General features: G+C 45.6%; 2 protein-coding genes across 4 annotated transcripts in view; one reads left to right on the top strand and one right to left on the bottom strand.

Annotated features, from left to right (window-relative positions):
- Window positions 1-16,281, bottom strand: part of LOC138516197 (uncharacterized) — a 453,476-nt gene that overhangs the window by 56,637 nt on the left and 380,558 nt on the right. The window lies entirely within an intron of this gene.
- The window catches only part of BBS12 (Bardet-Biedl syndrome 12), a 386,191-nt gene that overhangs the window by 306,449 nt on the left and 63,461 nt on the right, over window positions 1-16,281 (top strand). The gene's annotated exons all lie outside the window — the stretch shown is intronic.

The following is a 16,281-nucleotide window of genomic DNA, read 5'->3' as shown; positions in this document are numbered from 1 at the left end:
GTTTGTTTATGTTGGGGGTGTGGGTGGGGGTGTGTATGTGTGTTCGCATGAGAAAGGTGCAAACTTTTGGTAGTTTGCACCTTTCTCATGCAAACGTTCGGCCGCAGTAGTTTCAGCCACCGCCAAATCACTTAGATTCCTTGCACACGTATAACCAGCTCTGGGGCATCTCCAATTACTTGTGACCAGTGGGAACAACATATACTTGTGACCAGAAGGAACAACATATACAGACTCATTTTGGCCGTTATTCTTAAAACCCGGTATTGAGCCTACCAAACCCATGCGAATCTACTAGATTTATGTACCAATCTCAAACTTTCTAAATCAACTTCTCCACAGGACAGGCGACAAACTTAAATGGGACACTGAAAGCATCCATATGGGTGTGAGATTGTTCTTGTCCTAAGCCGAGCCCAAAGGGGCGTTCAGGTTGGATTTAAAATGTTTTATCACTAGGTGGGCCCAAGTTACTTACTGTGTGGCAGTTAATACAGGTAAAAGACTTCTCCACAGAAGCGTGAAGATGGCAGGAGGGGGTGAATGGGATGTTCAGTACACTGGCTCCCGATGGGCGACGAGCCACTTTCAAAAATCTTGTGCATCAATCACAGAGGTGTGCACAAAACCAGGCCCATATACCTACAAGAGAAAATGACTCCCCATCTTCCAACCCACAACCTGAGGTCAAGTACTACCCTCCTCCTAGTGCCCCCCCTCCAAATCAGCCAGGACCAGCGTGTCCGCCTTCTCAACCTTAACACCAACAATCTGGAACTCTCTGTCCCCCCCTCATTTGACACACGCAAGACTACATGGCATTCCAGAAAGCCCTGAAGACCTGGCTCTTCCCTCAAACGTGATAAAGGGTCCACCCGACTTTTGACCCTCTGTGAAACAATGCCGCCCAGCCAACCATCCAAGCTAGGGAAAGGTCACAAACCCACTACAATGGACAGGTAAGAATGCCTGCGACATGGAATCCTGGGCCTACTAACACTTAATCTTGTGTGGCTCTGTACCACACTTAGAGGTTTGGCAATGTACTGTGCTCTGTAGATGGTGATGTTCTGGCCAGCTCTTGTAAGGGAACAGTTGCACTTCCCCTAGCAACCTCTAGCCATCCACTGCACCTGAAAGCTTCAGACATGCATAGCACTTCAGAGGATGACCTGGATTTAACGCTCGAGTTTCTGGGTTCTTGGGAGGATCCAGCCACGTAGTATTATTACTTGATTTTTATATTGTGCAACACACCCAAAGGCCTCAGTGCGCAGTAAGACAGAGCCTGGTCAAAATGAAGAAGGGAGATCAAGCCAGGGAACAAGCAGACAAAGATAGAAAACCAATAGTTGGAATTGAAAACGATCTCGTTTTTAAAGCACTTTTGAAGCTAAAGAAATTCCCAATTTGAGGGGAGGAGAGAGATAGGATAGGGGCATACACTTGAAAACAGGTCCCACAAAAATGTTTCAGATTGTGTCTGGATACAAAAAGTGTATTGGCCCTACTGGAGCAAAGGGTATGCACCGTTGTTGCCTTAGACAGACGGTTTTTGATGTTCTGAGGAGCCTTGTCGGCCATGTATTTATACGGAAGAGTAAGTATTTTATGAGGAATGTGTTGGCTAAGCAAAAATGCTCGATTCAGAGATGTGGCTCTGTGGGCCCAGATTGCAAACAACTCTTACTGCCCCATTCTGGGCTGTTTGAAGGCTTATCAGATTAGGTTTGGATGTGCAAGCTAGGAGACTATTACAATAGTCGAGCCGAGAGTTAACAGGCACGGTAGACAAAGAGGAGAGGTGATCAGAAGAGAATTATGGTTTAATTTGTCTAAGCAGCTTGTTAACATAAGCACAGGACGACTTGACATGGCTAACAGGCTGCTTCATTGTTAGTCCAGAGTCTAAAATGACACCCAGTTTTTTAACAAAAGGGACCAACAGGGATAACACAATCGGATATAGTGAAGTGACTATACCTTGGGCCCAACTTTTTTTTTATTCTCCGACTAAAGCAAACAATCATCACCTTTGTTTTTTCCTTGTTCAATGCCAAGACGTTTGCCGACATCCATTCCCTAATCAAAGTGTATGCATCATTAACGAGAGTAGAGTCCATGTCAAAATAACCTGAGAGTTCAAAGACCTGCTGCATATCATCGGCATAGTTGGTATAGTTGATGCCGACGCTGTCCATCTGGCCAAAAAGGGGGCGCATGTATACATTGAAAATAGGGGCGAGAGGCCGGCACCCTGAGGGACGCCACAGGATATCGCTGGATGGGCCTGGAATCCACCCATTGCCACTCTTGCTGATTTAGGACCAAGAAATGAGACAAGCCATGCGATGGTTGACTTAGTTGACAAGTTTGCATAATCTTTCTAACAATAGCATATGCAGGAAGTATTTAAAATTTGCTTTAACTTATACATATCTGCCTATCCAAAAGCCTATAAACCATTACCAACACCCAATCAGGTAGACACATGGATGGTACACAGAAGATCTGTAACGCCTTGGTCCTGTACTACACTTACATAACCTTAGCATTGTTAATACACTCAACAGCCCTAGCCATGGGTGGACCTAGATTTCTACATTCCACTGCACGTGGAAGCTACTAGCCTCGTACAGTAGGTGGCCTAGCACAGTATTGTTTGAAGTACTAGGCCCGGGACAGTACGGCCATGTATTGTAGATACAATCTCGCAGACTAGCACCACCTCCACTACAATGCAGTTACCCTCATGACAATTCGGCCTAGCTGCACACATACAGAGTGCACACACCCACACACTATCTCCAATGGCCTGGACTCGGTCCAAGAGGGCATTCAACCTACAGCACATTGAGACCATACCAATGGTGAAAGGCACTATACAAATGCCCATTAACATAACAATTAGAAAATTACATAGGAAAAACAGACCAAGTTAAAAATATCAAACACACTGAGAAGATGCATCAAGAAATATTGGGAGTGTGAGACCACACACACCGCTTGGTAGATCTACCCCCACACACAAAGGGTGGGGTTAAGGTCCACCTGCAAACACAAACAGGCACCCATTTGTCACCTCAACGTTATCTCCCATCCCCCGCCTAACCACAGTTCTTGTATCAGGAAGGCTCCCTGCCCTTGAGCAGACGTTGCACGCCTTGCATTCTAGCAATTTATTTGTGCTCACCCCCCTTCCCTCCGAATAGCAGGATGGAAGGTGAGCAGCAAGGCCCAAGGGCCCTGGTATGTCAGCATCAACTGCAACCTCATTCCAAATGTCCTACCGGTTAGTGACCTTGAGCTCACACTCACACCATTGGAAACAAAATGTATGGGGAGTCACGAGAGGTGGACAATTTAACAAGAAGCCACTGGAAAATCAATTTCCTGCATGAAGGTTTTAAAGTAGGTTTGTGTCCAGCAATGTTGACCACTCAATAAGCATCCATAAGAGCCTTGAAGGATCCTTCAGCATCCCTAGCTGAAGTGTTGCCCTATGTTACCCACCTCCTCAGAAGCGTAAAGCTTTTAATAGCAGCCCTGTAAGTACCGCCGCCTCAGCCCCCATCGGGCCACAGGATTTACCACTGATCGCCCAGTAGCTGCATGAGGCTCTGTTTGAGCCACTGGCGGAAATGAAACTGAAGTTTCTGATGTGGAAAGCCACCTTCCTGATTGCATTACATTTGCCAGGCAGTTGTGGGAGCGTAGTGCCTTGCAAGTGGCCAAACCACTACTTTTTACTAGACCAGGTAGTTCTTCGGATGTCTCTGGACTTTGTTCACAAGATTTATTGTACCTTCTACAAGGACCAGGATATTGCCATGCTTGCATTTAACAAGAATCAGAGCACTCCAGAAAGGGCATGGCTGGCATACTCTTGGTAAGGCATTGTTGATCTGTAAAGAGTGCAGGACTACTTTCAGGTCAGCAAAACGTCTTCTGGTACAAGTTGCAAGCAATTTCTACTAATTATGTAGCCCTCCAGATGTTTTGTACTTTACTCCCATTATTCTTTGGCAGCAGTCAATGGTTAAGGACCATGGGTGTTGTAGTCCAAAGCATCTGGGAGGGCCACGTAAAGGAGTAACCAGGTGCTAGCGGAAGGAAGAGAATAGCTGCTTCAGCCATGAAGTGGATCAAGACCACCATAATGGCATGCAGGCACCCCTGTTTCAGGAGCAGTACAAGAGAAGTCCACAAGGGGTGTCGCAGCTTCCTGGGCCAAAGCTCAGAGTGCATCAATGATGGACATCTGTAATGCCTCAACATGAGCAACACTCAAGTTGTGTGCAGCATTACACACCAGTAGGGGAACCAGGAGGAGAGGGGTGGAAGAGCTCATTGAACAAAGTTTTGCTCTGAGTACCGTCACCTCCCCATGAATTCATGTTAATAAATTACAGTTTTTGACTCTTTATACAAGCCTGTGGTACATCTTCATGAAGCAAGGACTGTGGTGGCAATGCTTCATATCATGTTTGGTAATCAATATTACTCTTTAATCCTCACAACTCATCACCACCCCCTCACACTTCTGGACAAAGGTGATAACTGTGCCCAGGATGAAATATGCAGGAAGTGAAAGGGAGCAGGCCATGTAATAGAAAATAATAAATTAGAAGAACCCAAGCTGTGCAGCATCTGTCCAAAGGCAGCAACCCTTCATGAATCAAAGGCTGAGTAGTTGTGAGGATTAAGGTGCATTACCATACGTAATGGGGAAACAAATAACCACAGTAGAAGGTAGCCAAATGGGGACAGCCAATCGTTACTTGGTCCTCTGCCAGGACAGTCATAGCTGGATGGTCCCCTTCTATAATGGCTCACAAAGATGAACAAACTATGGTTTGGAAGGTTTACCAGAACCGGCCAAGGTTAATTAAGCACCTATCAATCACATAGTGGTTTTAGTTGGTGTCCACAAATGCCCTCGATAAGGAGGGAGTGCCCAGACGTGGGTCCCTTGCTCACTGTGCCACAGGGAAACCAGCTGCACCAAACGCGTGAGGCCCAAAACATAATGCAAGGTTGCTTGTGCTCCTCTTGAGAGAGGAACTTAGCCAAGTAAGTTGGGCTAAATTGATCCCTTTGGTGGCAGAGGAAGGCCGATTTGCATATGGCTCGTCCTCTTCTGTAGTGGTACAATGGGTTAAATAAAATGGCTGGCTATCATTAATTTACAATGATCCATCCAAAACATTTATGATTTTATAACCCATCACCAGAGCTATTCCCCACAGACATAAGACTGCATTTTTACCACAACCAGTCCAGCACATCAGGAATGACTCCGACCGTCAACAGCAAACAATGTCATGTCCAAGGCAGAGGAGTTCTTTAAAAAAATCCTTTACCAAATATGCAGTGCTGGGGTAAAAATAAAAGATGTGATGGTGCCACAGATTTAAAGATATGGCACACTCCAGACCAGGACTCTTTCTACTGGCCAGCGATGCGGCGCACAAGAAAAACGCTTTTAAGTTTATTACATTCAGATTCTATTTTTGAGAAGGCAGCCAACCCGCCTCACATCCCCCTTGATGTACACCCTGTATTGCAATGGACCATGAACAAGGCTGGTGGTAATAATGAAATATTTATTTATTTTAAACTCCAATGAAAATCAAACATTCAATATAGGGCAGCAATCACCAGTGTGGTGATAATTACACAGCAACATGATAGGACACTTAATTTAAACTTTCTGACATCAGACACAGTAATGCAAATAAGAAAGAAAACCAGATCACCGTTGGTAATCCTTTTAAATGGGACAACTGCTATGCATTCCCCCTGCAACACACCCTCAAACCTAGGTTAGCCGAGTTGTGTGGATGTAGAGGTGTAGCAAGGAGTCGGGTATAAGAGATAAAAATCTGATTGGAAATCAGACCTACCACTCCTGAATCGGAGGCCGAAATCGGATTGTACCCTTGTAAAATGAGCAAAATGGCACTCGGAATTCAATTAATAGTTATTTTACATGTGAGGTTGAATGAATAAGACAAACGTGTGTGGCTGTACTAAAGAGCAAGAAGACTTACAAGCTACAAGGCGAGGTACTAAACAACATGCATACAAGTGAGAAAATCTACTTTGGGAAGGAAAAACAGTGCAGCAAGAATCGCACATGGCAAAATTGCAATTTCTTAGTTTTCACGGGTTTAAAATAGCAAACAACTTCAGAAATGAGCTAAACAGACAGAATCGAAAATCGGTTTTGCTGATGAGGTACAAAGGCACATAACAGGTATGATACTAAAGTTAAAGAGTGACTCTGGATGGGTGACAGTATGGGATTCTTTATAGTGAAGGAAAATCAGATTTTCGAAGGGAAACCCTTTTACGGGCAAACTCTGTTTTGTTAACAAAATTATTTTTTCTACTGCAACTATATTTTAGTGGCTAGATAGTTAAAGAAAGACATGGTACGCAAGGAGGTTAATCTATTCACGCCATGTTCATCTCTATGGGAAATGTATTTATGTATTTAAAAAAAAATACTAAGGACATACACAACGGACTGAAATGATTTGGAAAAAATTGCGCCAACACATGGTAACACAGATTTTTCTAAGGACAGCACACACAGAGGGTTCTGACAATTTGAGAATGTACTAGGGTATGTATAGGATTTTTATAGGGTTTTACAGAATGCAAGGTAACAGAGCAGTGTGTGCAGCTTTTTGGTTCTGGGGACAAGTAATACTTACAAAATGCCCTTGAGTTAGGTAATTGGGGCAGCCAGCCGGGTCTCTGGACAGCGGGACAAAGGTCTGGTCACTAAGGAGTGGCTGGGATCTCCTTTAAGGGAAAAGTGAGGCAACCAGGGTCTGGTCACAGTGGACAGTGGGGTGAATCAGGTCGGCAAAGACAGGTATGGTTACTGGATTCTCCCAAATGGGTCAGCAGCCTTTCTCCACCTTTCTTCTTGAATTATTGGGATTTTTGTAGGGTTTAATTCTGGTTAAGTGGTTCTGCCTGGAAAGGAGGTTCTGCCAGGATATGGATCAGCTACCTCTGGCCTGGCTCTGGAGTCTGCAGTCTTGCAGGGTGAATGTTGAATGTCTGGATCTCTGGATTCTGAATGTCTTGACTCTACCTATGCTTCCTCCTTTTATAAGCAGGATTTTTACTATGTAGGCCGAAATAACCTGGACATACCTCTAAGATGGGATAGGTCAGGCTGTGGATGTCGCCGCCTCCCTTTAAGCAGATTGGACCCAGGGAAGTGACATCAGTTTTAGGGTGTGTGAGGGAAGTGACATCAGTTTTAGGGTGTGTGTTTTATGGTGTGAATTGTTATACCACAGTTTCTTTTGCCAAAATCAGTTATGAAACAAAACCCTTATATTTACAATTGGTATCCTCCTGAAAATCAGATGGGCAGACCCCATATTCTACAAGGAATATGCTATTCCAAATCCCAAGTTTGTGCAATGCTGTTTCGTCCTTCTGGCAATCTTTTGCAATTTCTATGGAAAGTATTTCACCTAAAATTCGACAACCGGATACACAGGAGCCTATCAATGCCAGGCATATTTCCATTAAATGTTACATCTGTGTTATGTACGCTTTCCTCAGAAAAGCCTTTTTACTGTGGTTTGCGTCCCCCACATGCTAGTAAGACCCAAATAGTCTTATTTTAATGGCGCAAAAATTACATTAAAACCCATCAGAATTTCACATTACTGCATTTTCAGATTACTGAAATAAATGTCTTAATAGAACTGTCTCTTAAATCAAGTGGGCTGGCTTTGTTCTCCTTTGAAGCCCTTCTGTTTGAATGCAGGGGATTTCACACTTCTGTGGCAAACACATGGGTTGGAATCCCCCTTTGTCCTTGAAAGCATCTCTGCCATGCAGTCTGAGGCACCCTGTAATTATGACACCTGGCATTCCATACAACAGGGCCCAGCATGAAATCACGGGGAAGTGCGACATTTGGCTTTTGAGCTAAACTGGCCTAACAGGAAATGCCTGCCTCAGTTAGGCTGTTGCAGTTCTTTTTGTGAAGAAAAATAAAATGACACACAGTGAAATATGCCTATATTCTTACAGCTTTTCTTACCCAAATGTACAGTTGTGTTTCTGGGCATTTGACCGTATTCTTTCCCCATTTAGCTTCTATAATGTCATTTCATTTCCATGCATGGCCAACCAACACTGGTTCATTTTATTTTTATGTTCATGTAACATGCAGTTTTATTCGTATTTTGCTTTCTGAAAGCTTTCATAGCTCTTGTCAATTTCTGTGCACAGGCATATTTTCAAGAAATGGGTTCTTTGAAACTGACACCAAGCAAATGAAGAGCTTTGCCTGTGTTAATTTGTTGCAACAGTAACACTGGCCGTGCGGCCTAAAATGAATTTCTCTGCTCTTCACAGATTTTACTTGATGAACAATGTTGTTCTGGGCAGGAAAGCCTTATTTGATGATGTTCAATTGAAATAGATGGGCATGGATGTGTTTTACTGGAACCAAACTGTGTGAAGTTTAAAGATGAACAGAGCACCAGTGCAAGGCCATTTTAAACCCAGAACATTTTCTTTTTCAGTTTGAAGTTTTGAGCTGGCAGCATAGCAGCGCTGAGCCATTCCGCCTGGGAATCCTTCTCTTTGGTTCACATGAAGAAAATAAAAGCAGCAATCCTCAGGGTGTCTACGTTCCATCTTGCCCCATATGTGCTCAGCAGAGGCAGCGCAGACATTATTTCTATAACTGCTAAAATGCAGTTTGCTGATGCAGGGATTTCTGTTGGGCTGGTAAATGTACCCCACAATGGACAGTAGGCAAAAGCAGCCCGGGCATCACGCATAAGTAGGAGCTACATCTGAGATATGAGGCACTAATACACAGTGGGATGCAAGTCTAACTTCCGCACAAGATGAAAACAATAACTTCTGGCCACTTTATACGGCCCATTATACTAAGAGTCTTGCAGATGTTCCCTAATGTTCCTTTAGAAACATTCACGAACACAAGCTAATGTTGCATGGGTTGGTATGCCACCAGTTGGGCTAGGCAGTCCTAAGTAGTTCTGGTAGCTTTTGAAGTCAAGCAAACAGGCTCGAGCGCTCCGCTCTTTCCGACTCGGCTTTGCTTTACACATGTGCGTTTAACCTAATAAACCTTCATATTAATAGCTAACTTTTCGGTGTTAATTGAAAAAGCAGCTATTTGACTTGGCTAATACATAAAGAGACGAAAAATTGTTGCATCATTGGCCTGGCCCCAGCTCATAGTCCTGCACAGGGGTTGGGGGAGAGCATGGGCTACTTTGAAACACTTCTTTGCGTGGAACAATAAAAAGACTGCGGCAGAGACAGAAGGAGAGAGGGACATTTTGCATTTGGGAGGCCAGTGTCCCATCCCATCAGCACTACAACTATGTTACTGTTTGTGCCATCAGCACTGGCATTTCCATATCAAAGCCAAAACACCCCAACAGCTTCAACGAACAACAAGACGCATTCATTGTCAAAGCATAGCGCAAGAAAGGACTGTCAGTATTTTATGCTCAGTGTCTTTGTATCTAAAAATCTATATGGTAAATCAGGGGATATTTTACAGCGATCTCAAGTTATCCTGTGACAGATGGTAGAATGCTACTCAGCCCTGGCGTTTTGTCTTGCCTCACTTCTAGTCTCCCCTATTCGATGAGACATACATCTACAAGTACTGCACGAATGAAAGACTACTTGAGAAATATATTTCTCCAGATTTTCGTGAAAGGAGTGTGAATTAGCAAGTAAGTGGGTAGGAATGTTTTAATATTAGTAAACCCATCACCCTTAAGAATATATACTAATGTGGCAAAAGACATATGTAAACATCGGGGTGTAGTGCCCAGATGGTAAGGCAGTGGCATTGAAAGGATATTCAAATTGTTAGAGACAGGGCCCGGACAACCAGAGCACCTATGTACTCGGCAACCCTGTATCTGGGCAGCCAGCTAGAGGTGGAGTTACGCAGACATCTGGGCGCAACCTGCATGTACATGTTTTTTGTCTGGCCAGGCCGACTCACCTTTTTCGTTCTGAGGTCGCATGGAGTTGAGCTGAAGAAACAACTTGTTTACAGGGAATTTTTTGATCCTTGCAATTAGCATGTTTATTTGTTTCGTTTTGGCATTGCAAGGCATTTCATGGTTCCAGCGGCTGCTGCACTCTCCATAATAATCACCTAGCCCTCATGCCTTCACTTGTTCGGAGATCAATGAATCAGTTACAATCGAGCTGAATTCATTTTGTTCTGTTTTTTGCGTGAGCTGTAGTCTTGATCGATTCCCTTAGTTGAACCAATGAGAGCAGTGATTTGTAAAAAATAAATAAATAAATAAATAACCCACAAGAATGGAAATCATGTACCCCTGTGACACTGTGCAGTCTGGTGACCAGCAGCTTGTGTCTCCTTTCAGTTAGGAGAAACTGCCGTCAGCACTCATTAAATTGCATCTCACTGTATATCCCACCACCGACCTATTTAAAACTGTATCTGTGTTTTTTGGTCGGTAACAGCCTACTGAAAATCAAGATGTGTGTTTTTTGGTTGTTGCCGGCCTGTCCTTTCCCCCCAAAAAAGGGTCTCTCCCCCTCCCTTCTTCTGTACCACCACTACCTCAAGCCCCATCTCCTGCTCACCCCAGCCACAATGCACCGTCAAAACAGATCCTAGTTAATACCCCCCATCTCATGCACTTTCCACTCAAACCTCATCTATGCTGTCCACCATCCTACCTCAACCACTGCCTCTGCCACCCCATCATCCCAGTTCAAACTCACTGAGGCCCACTGGAAAGGCCAGCCAGCTGCAATAAAACATCTTTCATCGCTGTACATTTTCATTTCCATCATGCCAAACTTTTGTGTTGGCCCCCACCCAAACCTGGCTCGAACACAACGCTGCACTCCTTGCTTACTTTTCTGCCACGCCCATTGACTCTCAAAAAAGGGTGGTAGGGTTGGTCTGTGTCAAACACACCATGTACTCTCCCCCTCAGACTTTACACTCTTCCTCTGAACAAACCTCTGTCCATCTCCTTGCCTCCATCCCTCTTGTTCTCCTTGTCGATCGCCCACCTGGCACCCCTAACATTTTCTTCTCCAACTTCTATGTACTACTCAAGTCTTTCCAAGCAGTTGTCCCACTGGCCACGAAGGGAAACATTCAACCTCCCAACCATCACCAAGTCCCATCAATTACAAATGGACTACACTCAGATCATGCTAGGGTAAGCCTACATTACCTTCCGACTCACCAATGAGAAATCTGTTGATGTCTTACTACTAGCCTTCACTCCTTGACCTTCTCTATTGATACCTCATTCTGATACCCAATTCACCATCTCTGTAGCCTCTACACTCACCTTCCTTTCACTTATCACCAAAAGAAAGTCCAAACATAACTGACCCCAAACCAAGACCAAGTAAAGCCCACCTTTTGAGCGCTCTGTCCTCTGCTCACCTACTCAATTGAACATGCCTTTACCACATACACTTGCCACCTCCTTTGACTATCATTATCCTGCGTGCTCGGTCACCCCTTCTTTCTCTCGCTCATTATCTCAGCTTCCCATCAAGTGAAGACATTCAAGCACTCACTGTTGCCTACTCCTCTGGCGTAAAGATGAACCCCCCCACTCTCTACACCGCTTAGAAGTACTCTCTCCTTGCCCTCACCACTGACCTCAATTGCTAAATCATCTCTCCGTTTGCAAGCTCTCAATGACCTCCAGGCTATGTTTCCCCACCACCCCCAAAAATACTCTTACCTAATCCACCCCTCTAACAGCATTGCCTACTACTTCTCAAAAATCTCTAAGATATGTGACAATAGGTCAACTGTTTCATCTCCCCCCCCACATCATTCCACTCCCTCAGCTCTATCTCACTCACTTCAACAGCAACAAACTCCTACCCTTCCTCTGCTCAGCTAACCCAACCCCTGCATGCACCTACTGACCCATTTGGACCACACGAAACCCACAGTTGAACCAGACAACCCCTCCTTCTCCTTACTAGCCTCTTACTAGTGAGCAGCACACCAAACAGAAGTCATACATTTTGCCAACTTTCAAACCATGGCACACTGCCCCCAATTTCTTCCATTCTAAACCTTTTCAGTCACACCCCGTCATTTGACACCATGGATCATCCCTCCCTGCTCCAAACCCCATCATCTCTTGGCTACATGATACTGTACCTCTCCTATGGATTCTTGTGCATTGTTGGAACTCAAACATTCAAACATCACCCCCAATTCCCTCCCTCTGGGTGACCCCCCCAAAAGCCAGGTGTCTTTGCCGAGGACACCTAGAGCTGTCTGCCTTCACACCTGGCATCTCTGAAAGCATTTCGCCCTGCCTCTAATGTTAATGCCACTCTCCCCTTGCCAAACTCCTCCTTTCTCTTGATATCCTCCCTCCTTTGCCCAAGGCTTGCAACTTAAGGATCCTTTTTGACAGCGACCTCAACCTTCAACGGTTCATTACAGCCATTGACACAGCAGCGACGATCAACCTGCTCAACATTATGAAAATGTTTCTCCACAATTCCCACCACTCATCCAAATTCTAATCTCTACTCTTGTGGTCAGTAAAACAGATTACTGGGCAAGCCTACTCCTCTGTCTTCCCTTCTACTCTTTCTCTGCCATGTGCACCAACATACCCTACTTCTCCCTCACCTCTGCTCACTGATGGCTTTCAAATGAAAAACAATTATTTACATTACTTCTTCTGGTCTTCAAATCCATTCATGGTCTAACCCACCTTGCCAGCTGCGTTACCCTGTACTCTCCCTCCTGAGCTGTACGTGCCTCCACCTTCTTCCACTCCTTCCCCCTACATATTAAACCCCCCACCCCCAATATGTTGGAACAGGTTAAGAGTCAGTCTCCACCTTCTGACCAATGAAGGGGCTTTGCTTAACCCTCCTCCCCCAATTGACTCAGTTCACACTTTGCCTCTACACCCTACTCATACGTTCTATTTGTAACTACATGAATATTAACATTTAACAGGGCACCAGGCCTCTGCTGTGTGAGGTATTTACGCCTGTTCCCTAGTTTACATCACAGGTTTTATGTCCCATTACACTATTCCCTCATCAGCCACTCACTCAGATATCCTCAATTGGACATAAAGAAAGCCTACCATTGGATTTGTCTTTTTTGGTATACTGAGTACCTGGAGACTGCCCCTGGGTGGTAGCGGCAGGGCGTATAAATCTACACACCTACATCATTTCTGGTCTAAATGGCGCACCAACCTTCAATAAAGCCATTTGTCGTTTTCCCAAAATGCTTTCTCAGACCGAACAATTTTTATACCTACAGATGAGACCCTATGGATGCCTAGTACACACACTGCATCTTTCGGTCGCCTTGTTTGGTGTAGCTCTCTCCCACTATACAGGACTCTCAAATCTAGCTGTGTTTAGCCTTGTACACAAACTGCACTTTTAGGTGACTGTGTTCAGTCTTGTAATGAATTGGCATAGTTAGGCGTAGGCCCGCTCTCTCACAAACCTAGTCCTCAATCAGTAACACAGTCATCGGGGCACCATGCCACTCACTGGCCACAACCGTGCAGCTACCTGGCGCACCTCTAGCCCCACAGAGACCCACCACAGCCACTCCCTACCACACAGCCCACGCCCCTTCCATAGAGCAATAGAGCATGTCCAACTGACCTTTCCTCACCCTCCTCTTTCACCAAACTCAACCTTATTCCCCCACCGCAAACCGCCACTCTCTCCCCTACCCGTAGATCCCACTCTGCACAATTAAGAGCAACAAGATGGAGAGACGGATCTGCTAGCTCCCACCCAAGAACACCCATCCCCTGACACAGCCCTCTCATTCCCCCTATCCGACTACAGACCACTCCCGTCTTCCACTTCCCCTCTCTTAGCGCAGCAAGAAAAGCTCTAGCCAACACTCCACTCACCAGAGAACCACCCACTCTCTCCCACACCCCCACGACTGCACATAATGCAAGGAATGGGTGAGACCGCAGTCACCTAATACCCCTCCTAGCATCCCACATTCTCTGCCACAGCTCGCAACCACTGCCACCGCAATATAGGAGCGAAACCTCACTGCCCGCACCCAAACCAGTCGTATCGCTCTTCTCCTCACCCACCCCCCCACTGCCTTTGCCCACAGCAGACCCCGCTCTCCCCCCAAACGCCACCCACCGTACGCCCAAAGCCGTCCCGCCATATTTCCTGCACCCTCATCAACGCCAGGTCTGTTTCCAAAAACAAACTCCACATCTATGACCTGTTCACAGAAGAAAACCCAGACATCCTCTACATTACTGAGACCTGGTTCTCGGATGACTACAAACCTCTCGCAGATGAGACTTTCCCACCTGGTTACACTTGCACCGTTCGTAACAGATATCGTAGGGGAGGCGGACTTGCAATCTTACACAAAGACCAATTAAAGCTATTAAACTAGGACACCTCCACCACCGACTATGAATCCCCTCCTGGTAAAATTCCAACCAGATCCATCAACCTCACACAGCTTCCTGCTCATCTATAGACCCCCGGCTACAACATAAACTTCGCAGACACACTTGGTGAAGCTCTGGCCGCCTACTTCATCCAACACCCTACTATCACCATCCTAGGAGATTTCAACATATGGTTCGACCCACCGTCCAACCCCATGACCAGGTCACTTACAGACAGTCTAGTTCCACTCAATCTGAAACTTCACACATCTACCCACACCAGAGGCCACACTCTCATAGCAATATTCACCACCACAGTCATATCCACCCAACCCCCGTGCCCACTGTCATGATCTGATCACTCAGCACTCTGTTTCACAATACCGCTCAAGACTTTGGTCACTGGCCATCACCCAACACGTCCTTCACAAACCTCCCCTCCACTTTCCCATTATGGAACAAAGGGGTCATACCCCAGATCTTGAACTCTCTCTCTCTGCAACTCCCTCAACTCACTCTTCCTAGCGGAAGGACCACTGGCAATTGACTCCTTTGACTTCTGGCTTACCAATGCCCTCAAACCCCTCACCCAGTCAAAACGTCCCTCACAGAGATGTGGAACATCGCTGAGGTGGTTCTCCCCCAATCTCAAACTCGTCAAAACTCTCAAGCACCCTCTGGAACGGGCCTAGAGAGCCGAGCCTTCAGCACAAAACAAAACCGGCCTAGCAAGGACAACCAGAAACTACAGATCGGAAATCAGAAAAAGCAAGAAATCATTCTATGGGAACCAAATCCAAAATGCCCCCAACCCAAGTAAGGAATTACATAAAATCATAGCAGAATTCAAATCACCCTCATACTCTCGCCTGACGATCCCAAGCTCCAAGGCTTATGCAACACTTTATCGCTCCACTTCTACAACGTAGCCAACGAAAGATAACAGCATCATCGCCAAATTAAAAATCCTACCACCACCGCCCACCCACCCGCAGCACCCCACACAAACCCCTCCCCAACCCTTTTGACTTGATCTCCCCCATCACACACCAAGAATTCCTGTCGCTGGTAGCGGTCTTCCGCCCTTCAAGCTCTCCGGTAGACCCGTGCTCACCCACACTGCTCAAGAAAACACTTACCGCCACTTGTGCAGGTAACATCGCTCGCGCAATCCTTAACCATCACTCACCTTATGATCTTTCCGTAAAGCCCTAAAAAAAAAAAAAAAACAATCCCACACCAAACCCATTCTCAAAAAAACAACGCTTGACCCACTTCTTCCCCAAAACAACCGTCCCATCTCCTATATGCGCTTCATCGCCAAACTGATCGACCGCGTGGCTTATAAACAGCTGGACCAATTTGCTGAATCCAATAACCTCCTAGACCCAGCACAATCAGGTTTCAGACCACTAAGGGGAACAGAAGCATCCCTAGTCTCCATCTGGGATGACCAAGAACAGCCGATGCAGACGGCTGCGAGGCTCTCATCCTTCTAGACCTTGCTGCAGCTTTTGATATCATCGATCACATGATCTTATTAGAGAGACAACAAACACTTCATCTCTAACCGGTCGCAAATCATGCACCTCGACCATTTCACATCCATATCACGTCCAGTTTGCAAAGGTGTTCCCCAAGGAGCATCCAAGTCACTGCTAATCTTCACCCATTCCCGCAATCATCCGTTCGTACAACCTTACCTGATACAACTACGTAGACGATATCCAGATCATCCTCAAAATCCCAAACTCTGATGGATCCGGCAGCACGGACCTGTCTTCATGCCTCTTTGATATTGATCCCT

This window comes from Ambystoma mexicanum, chromosome 6q (genome assembly GCF_040938575.1).
Source record: "Ambystoma mexicanum isolate Mex_15411 chromosome 6q, UKY_AmexF1_1, whole genome shotgun sequence".
Lineage (NCBI taxonomy): Eukaryota > Metazoa > Chordata > Amphibia > Caudata > Ambystomatidae > Ambystoma > Ambystoma mexicanum.
This window is presented reverse-complemented; position numbering and strand designations above follow the sequence as displayed.